General features: G+C 43.1%; 1 long non-coding RNA gene across 3 annotated transcripts in view; it reads right to left on the minus strand.

Annotated features, from left to right (window-relative positions):
• Positions 1 to 20,777, minus strand: part of LOC106145029 (uncharacterized) — a 37,677-nt gene extending 16,900 nt beyond the window's left edge. Inside the window, exons 1-2 of one of the 3 annotated variants that reach the window (XR_013438210.1) lie at positions 20,575 to 20,777; positions 583 to 13,276 (exon numbers count right to left, since the gene is read on the minus strand). This is a non-coding gene — a long non-coding RNA (uncharacterized LOC106145029). The remainder of the gene's footprint in view (positions 1 to 582; positions 13,277 to 20,574) is intronic. The other 2 variants (XR_013438209.1, XR_005734041.2) reach the window with 2 other exon arrangements.
• Positions 20,778 to 26,903: the final 6,126 nt, after the last annotated feature.

Genomic DNA, 26,903 nt, shown 5'->3' on the forward strand with positions numbered 1-26,903 from the left:
GGGCCTGAGAAGCTTGACCCCTAGGCCTTTCACAAGGACATCCCTTTGGCAAGATTCCTTCAAGTGGGGAGAACCTGAGGCTGCTGCACTCTGTGTCTACGAAATTTAATCTTTCACCAAAGAAGGGGTTCTTTGCAATCCCCTGTTTAGCAGGAGGTGATGCTTATGATAGAAAAATTACCACTGTATGTTTTGCTGTGTTTCCTTTTTTTTCTCCTTGAAATTGAAGTTTTTCCACTGTGAATATTATATTCCATAATTAGACGAGAGTTAGTGAACAAAGAGAAGCCACCCTCAAAATAGTTTAAGAAGGAGAAAGACCCTGCTCCCCCAATTTTACCCTCATTTGGTAAAGATTTCAGATGGTTTTGCTCGGGGAAGGGGTCCATATATTTTAGGTCTCTGTATGATGGCTGGGCTCTGTTAGCCTGGAACTTTCTTGGGATACTTTTTATGGGGGGATTTTTTGTTAGACGAGGCAGTCAAGGGGCAGGCTCTAGTAGGTATGGTAATTTATATTTCCTTCCAGGAAGCTTTCACAAATCTCTTCTATTAAGAAATTCCACTACCCTGGCCACATACGGGGCAGATGATCCACGCCTGACCATTTCTCCTGGCAATAGCAGTGGTGCACGATACAGCATGGGACGTAATCAGAAGCAATCAGGATCCTTCATCAGGACTGAAATAGAGACTTAGGGGGAAAAGATTTTTTTTTTTTTCTTCTCCCTGGGTTTCCTCAGCTAGGACAGCCCGCAGCCTGGTCCCTATGGAGAAATAGGAGAGAAGGACACCAACATGAAAAAGGGAGTAAATATGAACAGAGATGATAAGGAGAGCCAGAGAAAGTGTGTCCTGGAGTTCTGGGCCCTGAGGCCCTGGTTCTTCCTTCAGTTCTTCAGAACTGCTCCTTCCCTGCTTAGTAAGCCACCCATCTCTTGTCTCCGTGATCCAGTGAGCCACCCCCACCTCATGCTGCCCCTTGTCTGTAGACACCTGTTTACACTGAGCTCCCATCACTAAGGAGCCCTGGAAATACACACCATTATGGTGGGGGACTCAGAGATAATTCAACAAAAGTTTAAGGGGGTTTGTTATTGTTGTTTTAGGCTATGATACATGCCTAGGGCAAAAATTTGAACAGCACAACAGAGGAATATTATGGAATGATAAAATAAGTCTTCCTCGTACCATCCCCAGAAGCCCTCTGCATAGAAAACAAAAACAAAAGCAGAGAACTGTTAACAGCTTCTTCTATATCCTTTTAGGAGTTTTCTTGAATTAACTTTATAGCACTCTAAAGGAACAAAAAGAGAATGAGCCTGGTGAGATGTATTATTCTCAGATCTAGCTCAGCAAAACAGGGATGTATCAATATTACACCAATCTTTCCCCTTTTAAAATTATACTGGGCTTAAATTCGCAGTTGTAAGATTGCCTTACCATGAACTTCTACATTTCATATTTTATAAAGTGAAATCCCAACAGGGAAGCACTCGCTAATGAGTTTTGTTTTGTCATCATGTAGGATTTTTACAGCGCACTTTAAGACATCCAACATCTTGAAACAATTAGCAAAACCATTGAAATTTTTTTTAAGGTTTACAAACATAGAGGGATTTATTTTTAACTTCATGTCTAGGCTGGCTTGTTTGAAATTTCATTTCTGCAAAGTACTCAGAGGTTAGACAATGTATTCTGTCACTGTGTGCTCTCTCTCTCTCTCTCTCTCTCTCTCTCTCTCTTTAAACTTAAGGGGCAAAGGAAATCACTGAAGACTATATCTAAATGATACAACTGATGTTGATGTATTTTGGAAACATCTGCACAATGTAGGTATGGTAATTTATATATGACCAAAACCAGATGCTATACGACACCGTAAATGTACTAAATGCTTCACTTTAAAATGGTTAATTTTCTGTTAAATGGATCTCACCTCAATAATATTTTTTAAAGGTGGCATTTAAGAAAGTTCTACCTTTTGCAATACAAGTGTACATTAAAATTTTTTTAAAGTCATCATCTCTAACAAAAACAACAATAAATCTTTGTTAACAATCTAATCCAGGAAGGACACTGGGCTGAAAGTTTTCCAATAAATAGTAGACACATTAAGTAAATCATTGTAATATGTTAAAAGGTGAGAATTACTATAACAAGTGAAGTAGAATAAAATGAGAAGAATCAGAAGAAACAGTAAGGTAGGAAGTAGAACTTAAAATGATGGCCCTGGTTGGCCTCATTGAGAAGGTAACACTTAAGATCAGATCATAAGCATAAGAGAGAGTTGGTTAAGCTCAGGAATGTCAGATTCCTGAGGGAAGAAATCTAGAAGAGGGAAGAAGGAAGAACAGTGCAAAGGCCCTGAGGCACAGCCATCCTACATTTTTAAGGAATAGCAAGGCCAGCACGGTTAGAATGGAGTAAACAAAGAAAGAAAAGATCTGGTGAGTAACTTAGAGTGGGAAGCTGTAGAAGGCCATAATCAGGGTTTTGCCTTTATTCTGAGTAAATTGGGGAGCCATAGCAGACTTTGGGACTCATGGCCATAGCAGAAGACTGTACTGAGAATAAAACGGAAGGAGGAAAGAGAAGCGGTGTCAATGGTAAACACAGAGAGACCTATCTATCAGGAGGCTGTTTCCACACCTTTAGTAAAAGATAAGGATAGCGATAATCCGGGAAATAACCATGCAGACGGTGGGGAATGGTCAGCTCCTCAGTGTATTTTGAACACGGAGCTCACAGAATGCCTGACAGATTGGCTCTCAGGTGTGAAAGAAACAGAAGAGCCACAGAGTGGCTTAAGGTCTGGGCTTGAGCAACTGCAAGGAGAGAGCTGGCATGCACAGAAGTGAAGATGGCTTTGAGTGAAGCAGGTTGGAGGGAGGAAAGGGGAGAGAGGAGATGGCAGTGATGATCCGAAGTTCAGTTCTGAGGACGACTTGAGATTCTATTAGAAAACCTCCTGCAGATACCTCACAGGACTGAGGTGGTTTTGGAGGTGCTGAGCCATCCAGCTCATGGAGTGGAGGTGAGTTTGAGCCATCCAGCCTCTTGGCCTCCCTAAGCAATAACGTCAAGCCCAGTAGGGATACTGGTCAAGCTCAGTGCTTCCTTGTTCCCTGAAGTGTCGTGTCCTTACCTTGGCCCATTGTCAAGTTATAACAGTGTTCCTCTATACCTCCCCTTGCACCCTCACCTGTTTTCTAGATGGGAATGTTATTGTACTTCAGCCAATGTGCTATTAAAAAAAAAAAGATGCTGTTATTTTAAGAAATCTACTGTTATTTTAAGAAAGCTGTAACAAAATATTTTCTAACAATTATATTGAATCCACAAATGGTGACAGTCAAGATGCATTTTCCCAGACCAGTGTGACACCTCTCAAAAGGAACCTGGGCCCTTGTGCCACAATATTCCTGAGATAGATAGATGATAGATAAATAGACAGACAACCTGTATCCATTTCCTAGGGCTGACATAACAAAGAAGCAACAGAAAAATCATTCCTTCACAGTTCTGGAAACTCTAAGTCTAAAATCAAGATCTCATCAGGGGTATGTTCACATTCATCTCCTCCCCCGATCTCTCTCTCCTCTCTCTCTTTCTCTCTCTCGCTCTCTCCTGTATCTCCATGTCTTCACATGGAATTCTTCTCTTTCTATGTCTGTATCCAAATTTCCCTCATCTTACGAGAGCACTAGTCATTGGATTTGGGACCTAATCCAGCCCAACTTCATTTTAACCTCCTTCCATCTACAAAGACCCTACTTCCAAAAAAAAGGTCACATTCACAGGTACCAGGGATTAAGACATCAACCCATCTTTGGGGGTTGGGGGACAGTTCAACCCAAAACAACACTGAATATCAATTATTCATTCATTCATTGTTTCATTCATTCACTGGAAACCTTCTCTGTGCTTGGTACACTCATAGGCTCTGGAGATACAGGAACAAACAAGATAACACAGTCTTTGTCTTCAAAGAGACGATGGTCTGTGGGAGACAGATACTTTCAGAACCGTTTCGCCAAAGAGAACTAAGTAACATGGGAATTTGAAGAAGAGGCACTTAGACTGGAACATCAGAGAAATGCTACCTGGAACAAGTGATGTCCAAACCAAGACCTCGATGATAGAATGGGAGAGGATCCCAGATGAAGGACAGTCTTTGTCCAATTCCAGGTGTCAAAGAAATCATGCTTCCCCCTGGGACCCTTGTAGTGCTGAGTGGTGATAATGGTCACAGGAAATAAGGAGGGACATATAGACAGTGGTTGGTCATGAAGTGCTCTGTACACATATTAAGGTTGGGACTTTGTCCTTCAGTGTGATTCCCCAAAGAGTATCCTATCACTCTGAGGTCATTTGTCACTACAGCAGTAAAGCACTTTTGCCAGTAGTCTGTTTCTTATATAAGTTAGATCAGATTCTATGTTGCACCTACAATTCCCATCATTTGCCTTCATCATTTGCCACTTGTTTTACAATGATGAAGAAAAGGAGGGGATGTTTCAACCATCATGCAGGAAATGTGTATAGTGTGGTGTGCCCATAATTTGTTCTGAACCTGAATATCCTCCTTCAGATATGGGCCATAGTGTTGAGGAGGTTGTGAACGACGTCGCTAGGCAATGGGACATTACTGAAAGACATCTGATAGAGGGGTGCCGTGATCAGATCATTCAAGTGGCCTTTTAAACTTTGGTTTGGAGAAAGTGGGGTTTAGAGAGCAAATGAAGGACCATGGTTATGCCCCAGGTAAGAATTAATCGCAGCCTAAACAAAAGTACTAGAGAGACACAAATGGATTTTAAGGTATTAAGAAGGCAATATTCATAATACAATTAACTATGGGAAGAAAAACTAGTCATGGGAGGGACAGAATAAATCAATAAAAATTCTCCCATCCATCAGTCCTTTTTTATCCAATTAGTGTCAAACTTTCACACCAAACCTCTCAAAGAGCATGTTAAGATGAAACCAAACGGATTTCTAGCTTTGGCATGCACACAACACTACAGGCATCTCCCAGCCATGCAGAGCAGACAGAGACGACAAAACAAATCCTGGCCTTATGTGTACACCGCCAAGCCTTTAGCAAAAGGAATAAGCTCAGCTGCGAAGGCAAATATCAGAATGGTAGCCAGATGGGTGAGGCAAAATGGCCAAAGGACACAGCAAGCCCAGGGGTGATTGAAGGAACTGGTCCAATCAAATGTGTGGAACGCAGTGGAGAGGAATCCACCCAGGCAGGCAGGCAGGCAGGCGGGAGGTTATTTGTAGACAAATTGTCCAGGGGCCACAATGGCCTGGTATAAAGATCCAGGTTCCTGTCCCAGGGAGAAGGGTTGGTGACAGCTGTATAATGTCAGGGCCTGATCTCAAGCTAAGTTCAGGGTCTGCGTCTAGTCCTTAAAGGAGACTATGCCTTTAGGGGTGATTGAAAGCCAGAGATCAAATAGAAGCCAGATTTGTGGGTTAGACCAACAATGGTCAAGAGAAAAGACAGATGTCACTTGAGGAAATGTGAGTATCAGACCGTGTGGATAGATCATCAAACCCAAGTTCAAGTGGACGACTGGCCATCAAGTCCCAGCAGAGGCACTGAGGTGGTCAATCCACTTCTTGCCTGAATTGATTTGGGCTCAGAAACATCAGAGGGTCAAGGAGGCAGCTGAGAGTGAGGTATATCCTCAGACCAAAGTGGGGCAACTGGGCAACATAAAGGCATGGAAATTGAGGCAAGAGGCCAACAGGTTTAAGTTTATTCTGCTTGATGGCACGATGCCCACCCTCTGATGGATGTACTCATGGGAAAGAAATGGCTACCACTGAATTACCCACTTGGAAGTCTAAAGTGGTGGCATTAAGAAAGTTGTCTTAATTACACTGACATTAATCGAGCACCTATATCGTATTCACTCCATGCAAAGATGCCAAAGACATGGTCTCTGCCTCCAATTTTTATCTTACTATAAAGCAAGCATGATAAGAGACTCAAAAGTAATAGTGTGAGAAGTCCTGGTCAAATGCTGTGGAGTGTAATGGAAAAATGAAGAAAAGCAAAAAACATAACAGGAGTCTGTAAGCCTCTTGAGAAGAGACCGTGGCTATTTTTGCCTGAAGGACGAAACTCTAGCCATTGTTCCATCAGAGATTCAGTCACCTCTCAGTGCTACCAGCTGCCTCTAACTCCAAGTGAGAAATCACAGCCATTGTTATTTTATCCATGTTTCCCTCAACTATCTAAGTCTTATAGGAGAGGGGGGCACCTAGTATTCTTATAGCCAGGACTGGAAATCTTTAGCTCTGTTCTTATGGAACAATTAGCCATCTCTGCATTTCCTAACCTCCATGAACTTCAGTTCCCAGACAATGAGAACAAAGACATGCTTGCTTCAAAGAGGTGTTGCAAAGATTAAGTAATCCACATGAATGGGTCTTGTAAACTTTAGAGAACTGAAAATACATTTATTATTTCAGTGGTGCCCTAACTTGAGCCTCAACTGGATTTCAGCCATTCCTGGGTGGGTTTGATGAACTGGCACTCGGGGCATCAGGGAGGATGGGGAAGTGGTTTTGCTTACATAACAAGAGAAAAAGACCCATAGGCAGCAAGTGGGAGGCTTCAGATATCCATGCCCAGCTCAGCCCCACTGCTAGGAGTCAGAATTCAGAGAAAGGAGCGACATGTAGGAGCTGGAAGAACTTCTTTACCAAGGGGACATTACCACTGCCACCTTAGGACCTATTGACAAACCATGACGCAGAAAGGGGTGAATGGAGTGCTCTTTCCAGCATAAGGAAAGCTTCAAAGCAAAGATGCTATTTAATCACCCAGTTTCTTTATAGGGAAAAGTGTTTTGATCCAGATACCATATAAGGCATCTGCTACCCCTCACCCTCAAGCTGCCTAGGGACTTATAGACATTGTCTGCATAGAAGGAGAAAAGGAGAATAAGAGGAAAAACTGTGAGTGGCCATGAAATGTGCCTGGAGTTGGCAAGAGTCAGCAAAGATAGGAAACTTCCTCACATCTGACCCCAAGAATGATACTCACAGGTGGGTGAGCCCTGAGAAACTCAAGTCACAATTAAGTCAGGATGAGTGTTAGATGCCACATGAGTCCAGGTACCATAGCTGCTGTTTCTAGTCATTTCAATTGTTTCATTTTTTTCCCCCTCGGGGGCTGCGGGAAAAGATGTATTACCCAGCAAAACCAGAAGCCCCTCTGATGAAGACCACCCAGAAGTTTTTGCCAAGGTATCGGAAAGCATCTGCCTGTGCTCTCTGCAAATGCTGTTCAGATCAGCTGCCGTGTCCAGTAAACAACTTCTTTTGGATTTCATCTCCGGTGTTTTCCAAGTCTGGGAGAAAAGGGAAGGGCAAGGGGAAGGATGTGTGAGATTATAACATGGGAACTGCAGGGTGAGGTGGGAAAGGCGGAGAGAGGAACAGCAACTGTACAACAAGAAATTGCAAAACATCCCTTTTAAGTGGAAATGGGGCAAAGGTGGGCCAAAGACAGCATGTAATAATAGGATAGGAAGTCTGGCCTGAGGTGGAAACATTGGATTTTTTTTTTCTCTTTCTCTGCATCCCACCACCATTAAATCAAGAATTTTCACCCAAGTGTCTTAAGAGGAGGACATGTCTTCAGACATGTCCAGTATTACCACACAGACGCCTGCATTCCCTCAACAAGAAGAGAGCAAATAATTCACCCACGGTCTGCCAAGACAGCTCTCTGGCTCCATAAAGCTCTCTGAGGTTGAAGGTTGGTGCATGCCAGACAAGGCGGAGCCCAGCAAACAACAGGGGTCTCCTTAGCAGTTTGGAACTTTCACAAAAATGCCAGCTTGCAGGCGACTCTGACCTGTTCAACTGTGGCCCAGGCCCCTGCAGTAAGCCTCAGTTCAGCTTCATCCAGCAAATCCTGCCTCTGACAGAATCTGACGCCTATTTCCCCAGCCCATCCTGGGTGGCAACCATGATTCTGAGTCAACAAGACCTGGCCCCTGACTGCCACGGAGAAGCTCAGACTTAAGATGGACGGGGTAGGAAGATAGTTGACCCCTAGATCCCAAAATGGATAGTGAGCAGCTGATGGGTGAGTGGGTTTGGTGTGGGTTTGGGGAGTGTGGCTTTCCCAAGATGTGGAGTTATTTTAGCACAGTTTTAAATAGTAAGGAGGAGTTTCCTAGGCCAGACCAGAAGGGAAGAGGAATGGCTAATTTTGTTAGAGCTCAGCGTGTGCCAGGCAGAGTGTAAAGTATATTTCAGGGAGAAAGAACAACAGCAGATCCAAAGTCTCAGCAATGTGAAAGTGCTTGATATCTGTTATCAAAGGCGAATTCTGTGTGGAGAAAGTGTAGCGCACTGCAGGAGTTGTCAAATTATAAGTCTAGAAAGGCAAGACGCCACGAGGCATTGAAATCTAATAGATGTATATTAGATTTCTATACACAAGTGCACACAAATGTCTAACCAGGTATCTAATATATATGTATATCTAATAAATATTATATATGTATAGATTGTGCGTGTGCATGTATTAGATATAGTGATGAAGATTCTGATGCATTTCTATTTTATACTTTGTGTATCTATGTTTTCTTTCTTCCCACCAACAGAAAGAAAAGAGGCTAAGATTAACACCATTTGGAAAGCGGGTGCTTCATTCAGCACCTACTGAGGAGCCACTGACAATTCTTAAGCAGAAGACTAAGGTAGCCAAGGGTGAGCCAGGGAGAACTGCTTAGGTAGGAGGTCTTCCCCCAGTGACTCCATTCCTTTCTGTTTCTCCAAGATCATCTTCCCGGTGCCACCTGCAGACCCAGAAGTCAAGCTGGTGGGATTAGACCTCTCAGTCCATGGGCTGGGAAGCTGCCAGCCATGAGCACAGAGGCACGGCCAGTGAGTCCATTTCTCTGCCTACTCGGAGCCCCCAGAACTTGACAGCAGGCACAAAACAACCTGGCTCTGCCCCAAGCCCAAACACAGGGGGGAAAGGACAGGTGGCGAAGCACTTACAAAAGCTGGAAAAGAAGGCAGATTTTTTTTTCCCCCTACCATGTAGGAGCTTTTATTACTAGAAAAATAAAATCCTGTCTGAGCAAATGCCAGGAAAACGATTAAGGGCTCAATTCAGATCGGGAGGTTCGGCTGGGCACTGCTGAGCAGGGAGCTAAACAATGTCAGCCCCTCTCTCAGTGCACATCACGTTTGGGGTGAGTGGCCCAAGCCCCAGCCAGGCCTCTTGCCGCCAGTTTTGCAGAATCACAGTTAAGCTTTGGTCACTTGGTTTCAGTTGAAAGAATTGTGTGGAAGAAGGAATAAAAGGTTCTTGCATGCACACCAGCTCTTGCCTCCAAGGACTAAGAAGAAATGCAGCGGGGACGGTGCCAGGCCCTACAGCAATGCTTCTTCCTTATGGTTCTCAGGCTCCCCAACCTGACCCAGGAAGGGCATGAGATGGTAGAGGAGCAGGGCTGGTTTGGGAGCCCCTTTATACTGCCTGTGGCGACTTTAAGCAAGATTTTAATTTCTCTGAGTCTCAGTGTCTTCATCTATTAAGTGGAGATAATAATGCACAGGGTTATTATGGGGATAAAATGACATAATATATGTAGAGTACCCATAAAGTAGACATTTAGTATTTGGTAACTTCTTCCTATTATTATTATTATTATTGTTGTTGTTGTTATTATTATTATTATTATTATTATTATTATTATTATTATTATTTGCCAGGGCCTCCTAACCTCCTAAATCAAAGAATTGTGGCCAGAGGTATATGATTAGAGATTGAGAAACTAATGTTTCAGTCCTAATTCAGCTACTAACGAGCTGTGCAATCTTATGTGACTCACTCAGTCTTCCTGAGTTTCACTTTCCCCTCTTAAAAATGAGGATATTGGGGTAAATAATCTCTAAGGGCCCCTTGTATCTCTGACTTTCAATATTAATTATAATTACTCCTATGAAGCCGTTGTTTATGTGTCAGGATGCCCAGCAATGCACATGTGTTACCTATTCAAGTATTACTCTCCTTCATTATTATACTTCATTTTACAAGTGAAGAAAATAAAGTTTACAGAAGCTTAGAAACATGTCCCTGATTGCATTACTAGTAACAGCATGTTAGGAAGTTTTTGCCCTGACTTTTTTTTTTTTAACGAATTAGTCTTTGCTCCAGGGTTCCAAGGCATTATTCTAAACAGGTAATAAAGTTAAACCATTCTACAAGTTCTAGGTCAGGTTTAAACAGCTATCAGTTCTTGAAACTAAAATTGGAGTTTCAAGCCTGAGAGATACTGATCCCACTTTAGCAGTGTGAAATGGGCCCCACAGAGGAGAAAGTCTTTCATCAGGAGGGAGGACAAATTTACTAGAAATGACCACTCCTGGGGCTTTCAATCCTGGCAGACACAAAGCATTGTGCTTGGACCCAGGGAGCCAGGCAGACAGTCCACAGCAAGGGGGTCAGCACAAGGATGCTAGAACAGGCCTCTCCTTGGGGCTACACCACTGTGGAGGAGATGCAGAAGAGAAAGAACTGTGACTTGGCAGAGAATTGCTACCTCTAGGGATACAGGCCTGAGTCTGACTAACAACAAGGAGACACTGGAAGAAGTATCAAAGCCCAGTTCTCATGGCCATAGAGCCCTGGAATGGGAAAGTCAATGGTTGCTAAGCCTTATATCAACTGTCTATTGTTCTATGAGAAACAATAATTCAATTGTTTAAAACAACAGAGATGCATTATTTTACACAATTTTTAGTTGGCTGAGCTCAATTTGGGCAGTTATTCAGCTCCATGTGATATCAACTGGATTTGTTCCTGTGGCTGCATTCAGCTAGGAACTCCACTGAGCTAGACCATGAAAATGGCTTTTCTCATATGTCTGGCAGTTGGTACCGACTACCAGCTGGGACACATCAGTTGTCTGCCACATGGACTTTCATCTTCCAGGGCCTCTCTCCACATGGTCTCTCCACCTGCCTATCTGGACATGTCAACGTAGCAGGTGGCTTCCAAGAAGGAAAAGTCAGAATCAGGTCAATAGACAAATAATTAACTGTATTTCTTTATACTAGCTATGAACAATATGAAATTGAAGTTTGAAAAAGAAAAAAAGTGCCATTGGCAAATCCAAAGCATTAAACACTTGGGTATTAACTAAAACTACAAAATACAGATAAAATAAATTTTTAAATAATAAAATAAATGGAAGGATATACCATGTTCATGGATTAGAAGACTCCATATTGTTAGCACACCACTTCTCCCCAAATTTATCTGTAGATTTATGAGAACCTAAACATGCCAATCAGTAGAGTGGCTTTTATAGATATTTACAAACTGATTTTTAAAAAGGCAAAGGAACAGAATAACCAAGCCAACTTTTATAAGGAACAGGAAATGAGTGGTTAAACAAACTCTGGTACATCCCTACAATGAAATAGTAGTGAGCAATAAAACTGAACAAAATATTGAAGTACACAATGACTTAGATAAATCTTCAAAGTATTCATTATTCTTTCCAAAGCATTCATTACTCTAAGTGAAAGAAGCTAGACTCAAATTTTATATACTATATGACACCATTTACAGCTCATTCTGGATTAGGCAAATATAGGGACTTACTCAAGAAAATGTAATATTGGGTATAAGACAGATTAATAGGTCAATGAAACAGAATAAAGAGAGCAGAAACAGACCTGCACACATATGATCAATTGATTATTTGATATAGGTGTGAAGGCAATTAAATAGAATAAGGAAGACTTTTTGGCAAAGGTTTCTGGAACATTGGATGCCCACATACAAAAATGTGAATTTTGACCTACAACTCACACCTTGTACAAAATTTAATAAAATGGATTAAAGACCTAAGAGTAAAAAGTAAAATTAGAAAAATTTTAGAAGAAAACAGGAGAGCCAGGTTCAGAGATACAAGCCTGTAATCCCAGCAGCTCAGGAGTCTGAGACAGGAGGATTGCAAGTTCAAAGCCAGCTTCAACAACTTAGGAGGCCCTAAGCAACTTAGCAAGGCTCTTTCTCTGAATAAAATTAAAAATAGGGCTGGGGATGTGGTTCAGTGGTTAAATGCCCCTAGGTTCAATCCCTGGTACCAAGAAAGAAAGAGAAAAAGAGGGGGGAGAGGGAGGGAGGAAGTGGGGAGAAAGGGATGGAGAGAAAATTCATGATCTTGGATTAGGAAAAGAGTTTTCAGTTCAACAATAAGAGCACAATACACTTAAGAAAAATACTGATAAATTTGATTTAATTTCTTTTTCCATTAAAATACATATCATTCTAGAAAATACAAAAATATAAGGACATAGACTACATCAGTGGTTACCAGGGACCAAAGGTTGGCAGAGGGTTTGACTACAAAGAGGGAATTTGAGGGACCTTTTATATTCTGATTTTATCAGTGGTTACACAATTCTATGTATATGTCAAAAAGCACAACACTATACAATGAATACAAATTTCACTGTACTGAAATTTAAAAGTAAATAACAAAATCCATTCCCCCAAATAGCAAGCTAGTTAATTAATATTCCTTCAGACCCACTTTGGAGAAGACACCATATATTCTCCCCATGGCAAACCAACAAATATTTTTAAATCGTCAACCTTCCCATAAATAAAAAATAAACATTTAATCAAAGAAATGTCATTTTTGCCTCTCTCCTGTATTTATAAAAACTTTTAATACTCTCTAGTAATGGCAATGGCTTGACAAATCTGGCAAAATCAACAGCAGTGAGTGTGCATGTGTATCAGCACAACTTTTTTGGAAAGCAATATGGCAATATGTGACAGTCAAAAGCCTTCAGAGTTCTTTTCCCCTTGGAAAAATAAACCCACTTCTAGGAGTCAATACTCAGGAAATAATCAGAGATTCTGACGAATATCATTAGCTTTTCTACATTGAAATGCTGTCTTCCTATCACAGAGACAGACGTGCAATGAGTCCAAACAAATGTTGCTGACTCTCTCGATGCTGACTGACTTCCATAAAACATCTGCTTCCAGCCAGGAACCTGGTGGAAAGAGAAGACTTCTACCTCTTGGGCCCATTTAGTCAGGATGCTGCCTTCTGTGTAACAGTGTTCAATGACTGACTACACTTGCTGTGGCTGACGAAAGTGATGGATGTATTCCCAGGGAGTTAGCAAGTGTACCCCTTTCCATGCACATAGAGACCGCAGGGGTTCCCCATCCAGACTGCTGACTTCATGAGAGGCAAACCTAGGAGACCAGATGGAAGGCAATCAAAGAGGCAAGAGAGTCAGCTTAGTAGACACTGAGGACTGCTGAGAAAGCCAGGGAATTCTGGGCAGTTGCTGCTCATCCTAAGCCCGGGCTACATCAGCAGATTTAGACAAGAGCTGACATCTAGGGTGGCCAGAGAATTCAAGAAAACATCTCAGCTTGGCTCAGCATTCAACAGAGAAAAGAAACATCTTGTTCATCATCTAGAGAGAAGAGTCTCAGCTGAGAAATGTCAGGCACTGGCCTGTGAACCATGAACTATTCTCTTGATCTCAGCTAATGTTGCATTTATTCGTTGCTCTGCATTATTATTTGGATGCTGCAATGCCATTTCCCAGCCCTCGCTATTAATACAGCTGCCTCTGCTCTGGACTTGGTGCTCCAGAGACCCTTTCAGTCCTGATACCCAAGCCCACTCCCTACCCCAGGTTCCTCCAGCCCCCACCCCACCTGCCATCTGCACGGTGTGCATGCGGGAGTGCTTGCATGCGCGCGTACACAAACACACACACACACACACACACACACATACCTACACCATGAGAGATTACAGCAGACACTGTGTGGGCTTAGTTTATGGGACCAAGTTATTAAGGAAGCAAGAAATCATTCCATAATGGTGTATTTCTAAATTCGAGGATACATAATTCAGTAATGTTAAGTAATGTTTTCAGGACAATGAGGCTAATAAGCTATCCAAAGACATAACTTTGAACTCATCCATTTACCAAGTGCTGTATTTATGAGTACCTGTCATGTGCCACTCATTATTATGCAAGATGCAAACATTAGTCTACAGTGGGGAACAAGACAGACTCAGTCTCTGCCCTCAAGAAAACCACTGTCTATCTGGGGAAAAACACATGCTCTGTAGCCACCCCAACTGGCCACAGAAACAAGATTAAACCTGTGTTTTCTGCACCAAGCTCAGAGCCACAGCACTGTCTGCTTCTTACTAGAAGCAGCCCCCGCTGTAGGAAGAACAAAGTCTTAGAAGTTCTCTGGGAGAAGTCAAGCTGCATACCTGTGTAACCAGGTATGAATACTGAGCAGATGCTGGCTGGAGGTGATGATGCTTTGAACCAAATTACTGGACTCATCAACCCTTTTCAAGACTGTTCCCAGGACACATTCTCAATAAGGACACTCTGACCACTTGCCTCCTATCTGCAGGGTCAACCTTCTGTCCCTACAAACTCTTTTTCATCCTGCTTATGACCTTCCTGAATGGCATATTGTTTATTGACTATGCCTATTGTTTAGCGTCCATGTCTTCACATTCTAAGTTTCCCCAAGGGCAGGGAATCCTTATGTGTTTTGTTCATTGATGTGTTCCCAATGCCTGGACAACCTGGTACACAAAAGTACTCAGTAATTATTTTTTTGTGTGTGAAAAATCAATGAACGTGAAGATTACGTATTGGGTTAAGCAGACAGAGGGTTCTAATCAGATAGAAGTAGCGGACAGAAAAGGGGGAACTGAGCTGGGAACTAAGTTCCCAGTCTGTAGGATAGAGGTCAAGTCTTGGCAGCCAAGAGAAGTGTCTGTGAGAACGAGAAGGGGGTGGCCAAGCAGGTCCCAGCCTATAAAACAGAAGACCCTGCAGGAGGCAGAGTGTCTATTCTTTTCTGTGCTCAGAAGCAGGTCAGATATCTGACAGCCAGGAAGCCAGGGTGGGTCAGGAAGCGTACGGCCATCTGCGTTCTGCAAGGTCCAGGGAGTCCAGGGGTGAGATGAGAGTCAGGGGTTGGGGATCAAAGCCAGGAAAGGCTGAAATTCAGGAAATCTGAAAGAACAAGATAATGGTACCCATGCACCACAACACTGAGAAAGCCCAGTCCTGAGGCAGGAACAGTGGGAACCAAGATTTCTTTCAAGCTTCTCCAAGAGGTGTGTGGTCCCTGAGGCTGAAGGAGTGATCAGGGCAGAGGGCATGGTTTAGAGGTCTCCTCCCTACCCCCAGTGTGGTGGCTTCGTGTTTGTAGCTTGAAACTGGCCATGGCAAACATATTTACAGCATGGAAACAGGAAAATGCTATAAATCAGGGATCATTGGCTTGTTTGTTGGGCAACTTGGTTGTTAAACATTTAACAACACATCCCTGACAGAGTTAATTATAAAACTGGGACTGCAGGGAGATCCTGTTCTTGGCTAAAACAACGGGCTGGAATTAGAGGTAGGCACTCGGTATAGTGAAGTAGACCCCATGGAAAGATCCTGTGCCCTTGAGTAATACAGATAAAGCAGAACAAGATTTATGGAATCCTTCACTTGGAGTCTTCTATTCACTACAGAATCTACATAGGGATTCTGTCTTTTAAACTGGTAATCCAGAGACTCATTGAATCCTTTTATCCATTCACTCATTCAACAAGTACTAAGAGAAGATCTATCATGGCCAGCCTAGCAGCTAGAACACAGGTGACGAAAGACTCATCCCTGCCTTCCTGGAACTTGTGACCTAATACAGGTTTCCACAAATGATGGCCTGAGTACCAAACGTAGCACCTGACCTCTTTTAGTTCAACCCTCAAGTTAAGGATGGTTTTTACAAATTTAAAGGCTTGTAAAGATGAATAAAGAAGAAAGAGGGAAAGAAGAAGCAAGAAGGGATGACATAGCCGGGCACAGTGGCCCATGCCTGTGACCCTAGCAGCTCAGGAGGCTGAGACAGGAGAATTGCGAGTTCAAAGCCAGCCTCAGCAATGGCAAGGTGCTAAGCAACTCAGTGAGAGCCTGTCTCTAAATAAAGTACAAAATGTGGCTCAGTGGTTGAGTGTCCCAGAAGAAGGAGAAGGAGGAGAAGGAGAAGTCCCTGTGTAGCTGGCAAATCCTAAAATATTTACTTTACAGAAAACATTTGCTTGGTCTAGCAAAGCAGATGCTCCTTTACAGCCACCCTGACTGACTATTAAAAGGGAAAGGTTTGGGTTAAGACTGGACCTGAGGAAGGAACCAGAAGCAGGCAAGGTGATTCTTACAGATCATGAGGCTGGGAGTTTCTGGGCTACAGTTGAGTTGCCAGTTAGAAATGTGTTATTTGCAATTCTTTGGCTGAGTGCCAGAGGATGACACTGAGGACTAAACACTGAGTGCAAGGAGAGGGCAGGTCAGGGGTTAGCCCAGGAATGCAAGAGGGAACAAAGTCAGAGGACACTTGCTGGAGTAAATAGTAGAAGGTGGAGAGCAAGAACCTCGTCAAAGTCCTCTAGAATGCCAGCACTGCACACACACTCACGTCTAAGGAAAGACTGGTCCTATTGTCATTCCCATTTGACAGATGAGGAAGTGAGACACAGAACAGTAAAATAACTTACCGATAATCACACAGCTAGTAAGTAGAGAAGTCAGGACTTAAAACCAGATAGGCTGATTTTAGGATCCATGCCCTTAACCACTACTCATCTGGTAGGGGAAGAAAGGAAGGCAGATGGAAAAGAAGGACAGAAAAGAACGTGGAGATCCAGTTGTATCCCAACCCAAGGGGTGAGCAGAGGAAAGCAGGACTCGGGCCCCAGTTAGTCAACAGAGAATGTCCCCCAACCCCATGACAAATGCGTCTGAGCCTTCTCTGTGCCAGGTTCTCTGCTTCAGGTTAGGAAATGAATGGACTACACTCTGTCTCGAGGGGATTAAACAGGCAATGCCAATATGGTCCAGATTAGGATCTGTAGAGACCATTAGGGTTCATGGAGAAAACAGCTCCACTCCGAATGAAGGCAGCTGACCTATAAGTTTGGAGTCAGGTGCAAGGGAAGGATGTGGAGCTTGGGCTGCTTGGCATCACCTGGATGAACCACTTCCTGGTTTAGGTAACAGAAAAGGTTCAAAGGACAATTCAAGGAGCCAACAAACACCAATGTGCAGAAGAGAGATGCCAAAGCACACATCCTGACGAAAGGCCAAGCAGCTGGTAGAAAGAGAGGGTGCCCTTAGGAATTCAGGTCACTGGCAGATCACGGGGCAGAAGATGGTGCAAACAGAAATGGTGCAAGGGATCAAGACACATTTTTCAGGTCTTTGAGACACCACCATCCGTACCTCACAGTTGTTGTTTTTTTTGCTTCCTCTTATTTCCTAAAAGCCAACTCTCCCTCTACTTTATGATCTTGCAAATTACTGTCATTAGCGCCCCCTAGTGCTGGGGAAGACCTGGGCGGCACTGGGCACTTGATGCTCAAGCTCCTCCTGCCCTCCTCCCCAGCCAAGTGACCTTCCCAGGATGAGCTCAGGGCCTTCCTCTAAAATAGTGACAGACTCCTTTTCTTAAATTTCTCCCCATCAACACTCCAAGCACAGCATGAGGTTGCTGGGAACCTGTGCAGGCATTGGTGACTTCACCTTTCTCCCTCTGGGAAACAGAGCCACTCTGCAGTCACCAAGGCCATGATAACAGTGCAAGTCATCAGCAGTTCTCGGCAGAGCAGAGAAATGTCAAGGTTGTTGGACGTCTGAACGGAGCTGGAGGTCCTAGGGTTAATGTAGCCGAAAAAAATGACAGTGTTCAGAGTCATAGGCTATTCCAACAATTGTCAAGTCCTCAGGAACCACTCTCATTAAAAAAGGACTCTTTGTCTGACAACAGGGAGGGCGGTGCACTAGGCTACAGTTCTTTTCTGGTTTTTAACGTATAGATGGATGTGCCTGTGATGAGCATTACCGTGGACACAGTTGCTGCTGGGCCACCATATTGGACAATCATGGGACTGTTGACCCAGAATTCCCTCCACTTAAGAATTATCCCAACCCCATTCGTGTGACTGGGTGTTTCTGTGGCCTTGTCATTCCTGCCGTGCTTGATCGGTTAAATTTCAGTACTTAACCAACATGGGCCAATCAGGGCTCTTGCTTGGGTTTCTCCCTTCTGGAATTAGAGGGTCAGTCTCTTTGGTGGTAGAAATTGGACGATGCAAGCGTCAGGAACTTTGAGTAGCTGCATAGACAGCCACAGGAAGGAAGACTGTCTACAGTGGGAGAAGATGCAAATGAAGACATCAAGCAGAGATTAGTGAGGTGAAAAAGAGCCTTGGCAACACACAAGTCTGGGGATCCAGTTGTTCCTGAGGCCAACTTGCAATCATGTCACCTGCAATTTGGCAGTCCATTGTTCCCTGGATTCCATAAGCAGGGAAATCGATGTATTTTTCCTGTTCTGCTTCCAGCTTGAGTTTCTTTTACTTGGTTATAAACAGCATCTGAATCCTCCTGTACGTCTGGTGACGCTGACTGTACGGTGGCATGGGAAAAAGTAAGAGTTCTTGGGAATGTCCTTGCTTTGCTCTCACAGTTGGGGTTCCAGTGTGCAGTGACCGTCAGCCCTTAGCCCAGGGGAACACACAAGTCCATCCAACAGCCACACCTCCCCGTGTTTGCCCACACCTCACCGCACCCTGCCTGCTTTAGCTTCTATCTAGTTCTCATTTGCCCCGTCCCTCCAAACCAAGTCTGCTTGGGCAGTCTCCCTGGACCTGAGCCCACTGCTTCATTCCTAGCTGTTTCTTCTCTTTCAGCATGAGAGGTATTCAAACCCTCCAGCCTGCAACCTAAGTTTGCCTTGAGCATTCAGTATCGAGGGCCAAACCCCACACAAGCACAGTGAATCACTTAATGTTAAAATGGGATGGTAGAGACCAGAATGTTCATAGGAGGCCAGAAAGGGGGGAATGAGTATGGAAAACAAATTGCCTCAATTTGGAGCAACAGAAAAGATATTTCAACCTGGAAAAAATATATAGAGAGACAAAGGCATTGAAACAGAAAAGAGCTTAGGGGACAAGAGCACTACAAACAAGAAATAAACCAGGCTAGAGTACAGTGTTCTCAGAAAAGAACCAGCATTAGGTAAATCTGAGAGATAAAGTCAGATTACATAGGGTCTTAATAATCAAGCAGAAGAGGTTAGTCTTAATATACATGAATGCATCACGGTAGGTTTTTGTTCAAAGAAATTTCATGCAGAAAATGATTTTTTAACTATGTCTTTTTCACAGAAGACAAGAAAGATATCCCTGATTTACACCAAAGATATGAGAAAAGATAATGCTTATTCCCATATTCCCACTGCCGAAATTATTCTTCACTTTCTTAAAGGTCTCATTTTTGGTTTAGGAGTGCTTTTTATCTTTAGGAGTGCTATTTTAAAAGTTGAATGTGTTCGATGCAAATTTTTGAAAATACAGACAAGCAAATGTAAAAAAAAAAAAAAAAGAAAGATTTCCCCCCAAAATTCACACACAAAATAAGCATTAAGATGTTAGTTTACATCATCCTATAATGATTTATAATAGACCAAAAATTATTTGTCTTATAAAATTCTTTCTCTCAGATTTAGCAATCTATTTTCCATTGGTTGCTTTTGAGCTAATGAATTTCTCCTGTTATAATTAAAATATTATTTGATTCATAAAAATTAAAATTACATTGACCTTTTCTTGAAATTTTTTTTAGTTGCCAATAAACGTTTATTTAATTCATTAATTATTTATATGTGGTGCTGAGAATTGAACTCAGTGCCTCACATGACAGGTGAGTGCCCCACCACGGAGCCACAACCCCAGCCCATACGCTTACCTTTTTTAGAATTCTAACCCGTAGCTCGAATAAACATTTTCCTACATTTGTGCTGTGATACAATTAGAGTTACAAGATATTCAGCCCCAAATAAGGGGGTTAGGTTTAGGAAAGGTCTCATTCTTTGTAGAAATCAAAGATTTCTAAATGTTCTAGAATTAAATGATCAAACCTAAGTGAAATTTGCTCCGAGAAATGCCTTTTCAATGAAAATTCATTAATTTTAGAATTGTATAATTCTAATTGAAATAAATATATTCAAAACCAAAGAGCTGAAAACACGATCCTGGCCCAAATGTCCTACACCCCCTGGAATTTATAGAACAAAGCCCCATTCCATAGGAAAGTCATGGTCTCCTGTCACCCAGTGAGTCCAGTAGTGGCCACATGGCCACTTTAAGAGGGCATGGAGACTAGAATTCAAGCATCTGCTTGAGGTTGGATGCATAATTATTAAGATCTCTTTCAACCCTGAGAACCTGAATTTTAATTGAGAGCATTTAATTAAAAAAAAAAATTCCCGTTTCAGATTCAATCACTCATTTGCCAGCCTGGAGCAAGCCATATCCCCTCTAGATCTCTGTTTTTTCATCCATGAAATAAAAGGACTTTTTTTTTTTTGGATGAGGCCAGAGCTGTCATCTGACACTAAGCCACAATCTCTACATTTCCTCAGGGTCCTTTCCAACGGGACATACTCACGTCCCTGCTCCCTTGACTTCCAGGGCCTCACGGAACACCTCTGTTCTTCCTCAACATAGAGGAAGAAATGGCGTAAGCAAACAAAATCATCAAGGGTTGCTCACTTGTGCACACAAAGCACGCACCCAACAGCTGGAAAACAAAGAAAGTAGGTGAAAGGTGAAGTTGTTTGGCTGAATGGGTGTCAGAGGTTGGCTCGCAAATCCACAGGGAGGCCTGGAGCTCTGCGAATGCCAGCCTTGCTGTGAAAAGTCTTTATATCCCAGCAGCCCAGTATCTAGTTCCCTCCCAGGCTTCTTCTGAAAGACCTAGAAGCAAGGAAAGCCTTCTTTGGAGGGGGTGGTGGCTGTTTTGTTTTGTTGATTTCTCAGAAAAATAAATAGAATTTTTTTTTTAAAAAGGCTGAGGTTCACTCAGAGACCCTTCCTCTTCCTAAGGGGGGAAAAAACAAAAACCCTTCCGCTGTTTCAGCACAGCCCCAGAGCCCCTCGTGATTTGGCTTCTCTGACCCCTAGGAGAAGTCTTGTTGTTTTGTGAGCTTCTCAGAGTCCAAAGAAAACCAATTCCAGGCCTCTTTTTTTCTTCTTGGTGTCGAACAAGAACAAGGGGGAAGATAAAGAGTATTTATTTCATCTGGAATACTTTGCAACTGGGAATGAAATATCTTTGAGTTGTGGTCACTTATGGAGATGAACTTCTGCCCATCCTCCAAGCAAAATATCACAAAGACCGACAAATCCTGGATCTCATTAAGTCTGAGAAAGGCACAGAGTCTGATTCCCTGGCTGAACCCAACACTCCTGAGACAAGCACCCTGATTTAAAACCCCTGGGGCTCCTCCCTATGCAGAAGTGTTATCAGTCTTGCAGTCATACCACTCTGCGTGTTACCAGCTCACCCCTGGGTGCTTTTGCTCAGCTTGAGAAACAATCCCCAAAAAAATGCAAGCAAGCAATACCATCTAACAGGGCTCTGCTAGGGTTTATGCTCAAGCATAAGGGAAACACTGCATGGGTGAGTGATCCCCAGACTGGTTCTCCAAGGATGTGAGGAGTAAAGCATAAAAAGACAAAAAAAAGCAGTCTGATGCAGATGCACAGTAGCTGTTGCACATGACCCCAGGACTTTTGCACACATCTTGTCACTTCTTGCTTTGGGCACTAGGATTTGCACTTGATGTGATGACCTTCTCAAGCACATTGAGTCTTGATGTGCCCCATTCACAAAAGATGATGGAGACTCTGCTCAACATGTATCAGTCAAGTTCAGGCATATTGTGCATGTAGGAGGCACTGCAAAGCTTAGGGAGATATCATTCTTGAACCTGGTCAATGGTGGAAACAATTTTTGAAAGCAGGTTGTGTTAGGCAAGAAAAGAATTGGGGCTTTCCCTCCCTGCTCTGTCTCAGAACCAGGCCCCTTGTTTGTGTCTGCATGCAGTATATACATTCAATAAGCAGTCTAATATTTTTGGTGCAGTGCCCAAGGTCCAGTGTTCCCTTGGTCCTGTGTCTCTATCCTTAGAGGCTGTCATCTGAATTTACTTCAAGGTTGGTTGGTCCTGTGTCCATAATTACCTGTGTTTACTTTAGAGAGAACTTATCATGCTTAGTTATTTATGCCTAAGACAAAAAAGGGGTCTTCCCCAAAGTCTCAAGACCAGCTGGAGGACTGTCCTGTTGTCCTCAAGAACCTGCTGGCTCATTCATAACTCTAACAGATTTTTGTCAGGACGTCACTTGATACAAAGGTTGTAAGCAAGGGGACGTACACCAGAGGTAGGGTCCCCAGGACTTTTCCAGTTTTAGCACTGAAGGTCCCATGTCCCCGGAAGCTCAATAACATCAGGCAAACTGGAAAGCTGGCCATCTTCATATCTACCAAAAGAATCTAACCACTGCCAAGCATCAAATCAGCTGGAGTCGGTACGAGACATCTCATGACCCTTTTACAGACTTAACTTTCCAACAAGGAGCAAAGGAAAGATGGGATCTAGAGTTTTCTACTCAAAGTATGGTCCACAGATCAAGAGGATCCACATTGCCCCGGAGGTTGTTAGAAATGTAAGAACTCAGGCCCCATCTCAGACCCACTGAATCCAAGTCTGCAGTTTAGCAGGGCCTCAAAGTGAGTCTCAGCACAAGGGTTCCAAGCGCATTGAGGTGCCAGGACCTCACTGAGTAAATGACAGCTGGATCCTGAAGTCAGTGGGAGTCAGTAGGCGGAGAGGGGTGGGAGGAGGCACAGGGAACTGGAAAACAAGGGCAGAAAGGCGAAGAAAATAACAATGTGTTCATGAACCCTGAGTCATTTGTTGTTTCTGGGTGTGAGAGATGGAAAATAACTTGGGAAGACAGGTGGGGAAGATGGTGGAAGTCCTGGACCATCCCACTGGGCTATGGCTCGGCATCTTCCCTGCTGTCCCAAGGTTCAGTGAGCTACAAACTGTTTTATTTCTGAAAACTAGAGCCCATCCCTTCCCCTGGCCCAGACTGGCAGCTGCTGGATTCCCAAAATGCCAGCAGAGAAGGTCGCAACAGGCCCAGGAGCTGCGTTCAGGTTTAGGGTCTTCTCTCCAGGGTCCTTTGAAGGCCAGAGCCCAGAGTTCCTTCGGGAACTGACTCCCTAGCTGACCATTAAAGGCATGCAAACCCAAGCCCTCCATTTCCAAATGAAAAGTTAACGAAATGAAGAAAAATGAGGAGTCTGGAGTACCGTCTCTTTTATTCTGACACATAATATGGAGTAATGATTGCTAACTGCTTTGTTTCTGTTTCTTAAATCATAAAAAAAAAAAAGAATAACGCTTGGGCTAACCTCGTGAGTTAAGTTTCACTGAATTATGCATGCAAAGTTTTTAGAACAATACCTATGTAGGTCCTACGAGGAGCTCCCTAGAAAGCAAGTCCCCAATTAAATCATTGCCTTTATCATAGCAGAAGTTTAGAGACATGGCTTTTTGAGTAGGGGGACTCTAGGGGCGACTGCCAGCCTCCAAGTTGAACACCAATCATCCCCTTCTGCTGGTATTCATACCCTTGTGTAGTCCACTCCCACCGTGTTCCAGAGTTGGCCTGTGGGACCAATAGCACTTGACAAAACTGATAATATATCACTTCTGAGATTAGGTCATAAAAGACTGTGGATTCCAACCTGGGCTCTCTCATATCACTCACTTTCAGCGAAGCCAGCCGCCGTGTTGTAAGCTGGTCTGTGGAGAAGCCCACATGCTGAGAAATCCAGAGAAACTCCAGCCAATAGCCAGTGAGAAACTGAGGCCTCCAAAACTCAGGTGAGTGAGCTGAGAAATAAATTCTCCGGACCACATCCAGCCTTGACATGACTACAATCCAGACCAATAGCTCAACAGCAACCTCAGGAGAGATCTTAGCCAGGATCACTCAGCTAAACCTCTCCTGCATGCTTGACCCACAGAAAATGTATATAATAATAAATGCTTGTTGTTTTAAGCTGATTAGCTTAGGGATAATTGTTGTGCAGCAAAAAATAATTAAAGCATCAGGCTTGATGAAATATATGCACATCACCATTGAGAAGAGACTAAGGAAATTAGCTCAAATATGCCAGGGCTTACTCCAGAGGGACCGCCACAAAGTCCAGAATCTGTCTGAAAACAGCAGTCTTGAACAAAATTCAAGAAGTGGACAATTTTGCTCAACACAGTTCTCACCAGGTGGCCAATGGTCAGGTATAGACACTCCAACCTAGTATCACTACTCAGAATTCAGGAAAGGGACCATTGACACCCCAAAAGAACTTTCCAGAGCGACTGTTCTAGTTCTAGAATTAAGTCTGGCCCAATTGTGCAAGGTATTGGAGTTCTGGTCTGTGCACTGAGGCCCAGTCCAAGATTTCTACCTTAAACCTGGAAATAAAGCACCGTGACCAAGGGATAGATGAGTTCTGCAGGCTGAGCCAAGCCAGGTGGCCACCAAAGTTAGGATAAACATTTACATTAAACAAATCAAATCTTTCAACATCAAAATAAAATTCAGCATGCCACAATTATTAACAAGATATTTTTTAAGATCTATTTTTAAATTAATTTATAGTGCATTGTTGCTAGAATAATAAGAACTTGTGCAATGGAACACGAGTTTATAGTTGGATAATGAATGTCATCTTCTTAGCCTCTGTCTCTTTGTGTATAACCGCAATTGGAAATAACACCAAATGTCTAAATTTAAGGTCTTCTATGAAGAAGAATCCACCACTACCACCTAATAATCTCTGGGAAGGAGGGCTAGAAAAGATTCCTCTGGGCTATGTGATAATGAGAAAAGGAGTGTGTTAGATTAAAAAAAAAAAGAATTGGATTCATAGCAAAGGAAATGCAGAGACAATGTAGAAGCCCAGTTATTAGGACTGATTCTGAGCATATCACCCAGTTCTAAATCCTTAATGGAGGGATGTTAAGCTCAGAACCAGGCACCTCCCAGGGAGGGAGATGTCAGGCGGAGATCCAAGAAGGTGACTGACAATTGGTAAAGAAGGAACCTAGCTGTAGATGGTTGTATTCAAAATCTTTCAGAAACTTCACATACCCTATTGTCCCCGCAACTCCCCACCATGATGGAAAGAGGTTTAAAACTTTGGACTCTGAGTTTCCAAGGGAGTGAGTTTCCAGAGGTTTCCCAAGTCCTCAGCAGCCCAGGTCTTCCATCTCCCAGACGGTCAATTGGGTCAACCTCGTGTTACATTCGCTCTCGGGGCTCCAGGTCCTCCATGACATTTCCCATTCCTGGGGCCAATCTCTCCACTCCACCAGCACTTCTCCTAACACTGCAGAAAAACAGAGCAGAACTTCAGCTTCAACGCTGAACCTCAAGTGCCAATCAACCCCTCTGACACATCTGGGGTGCTCCCTCCCAGTCATATAAGTAATCCTCTTCACCCACCCTTCCCTCCACTGCAGGAAGAAGAAAGAGTGACACAGTGCCAAGTAAAAACTGGGATCAGGGCACCCACACCACTGGGACTGGCTTCCTCAAACCACAAGAAACCTTAGTACATCCCTCTTTGCCTAGTCCCTCTGTCCCCTTTGAAATAACAATGTTAATAGTAATAATAATAATAATAATGAAAGCTAGTTGCTCAAAAAATTAAAGATAGAATGGCCATATGACCCAGCACCTCTACTTTTGGGTATACACCCAAAGGAATTGAAAGCTGAGGGTCAGTCAGATATTTCCACACTTTCATAGCAGCATTATTCACGTTAGTCATAAGACTGAGCAACTCAAGGGTCCATGGATGAAGAAAAGGATAATGAAAACGGGGCACAGACACACAATGAAATATTATTCAGCTTTAAAAAGGAATGAAATCCTAACACATGCCACAACATGAATGAGCCTTATTAAAGATGTTATGCTAAGGGGTGGGGATCTAGCTCTGTGGCAGGCCTTGTCTGGCCAGCATGAAGCCCTGCTGCCTTGCATTCCATCCCCAGGAGAAAAAAAAAAGTAAAATAAAAGATATGGTAAGTAAAATAAGCTAGAACAAAAGAGTAAATACCATATGATTCCATTTATGAGGTTCCTTGAATATATAAACTCCTAGAGACAGAAAGAATGGTGATTTTCAGAGGCTTACGGTAAGAAAAGGAGAAAATGAGGAGATACTGTCTAATAGGTACAGAGTTTCAGTTTGGAAAGATGAAAGTTCTAGAAGGGGAGGGATGGTAATGATGGTAATACAACAATGTGAATGTGTACTTAATACCACAGAACTGTAGCCTTATTGGTTAAAGTGGCAATTTCCATGTTGTATGTATTTTACAATTTAAAAAATGGAAGCTTATTGAGTCTTCACAGTGTACTGGGAAATATGCTAAGGTGACACACATTGTATCATGCAATCCTCACAGCAACGCTATGAGAGCAGTATGACCAGCACCAATGTCCTTTATAGCCCAATAGAGCTCTCAGGAGTCATCATGTGCTAATGGAGGGGAAGGACAAATGGGGAGAGGATCATTTCCCCAGTCCCAAGTCCTATTTGTCACTCATGTTTCTCAGATGTGCATTCTCCAAACCCTTCAGGATCCCTGGCTTTCCAGAGTGTACTGGGATTTGGTTCCGATGCGGCTGGCTCAGGAAAAGAGGGGAGAGTAAAAAAATGGGATGACACCTCCAAGAAAAGCAATACTAGGACTTGCCCCTCGAGAGCTTCCCAGAGCCACCTCTGTAGACACTGGCATTTGCATATTCATTATTGTTTGCTACTTAACGTGGTCAAACATGGAAAGGTACTCAGTCAAATGCAGGGTGACCTGAGACCAACCATGTGTACCAGCCTGTTTCTCC

The sequence above is a fragment of the Ictidomys tridecemlineatus genome, chromosome 4 (genome assembly GCF_052094955.1).
Source record: "Ictidomys tridecemlineatus isolate mIctTri1 chromosome 4, mIctTri1.hap1, whole genome shotgun sequence".
NCBI classification, from domain to species: domain Eukaryota; kingdom Metazoa; phylum Chordata; class Mammalia; order Rodentia; family Sciuridae; genus Ictidomys; species Ictidomys tridecemlineatus.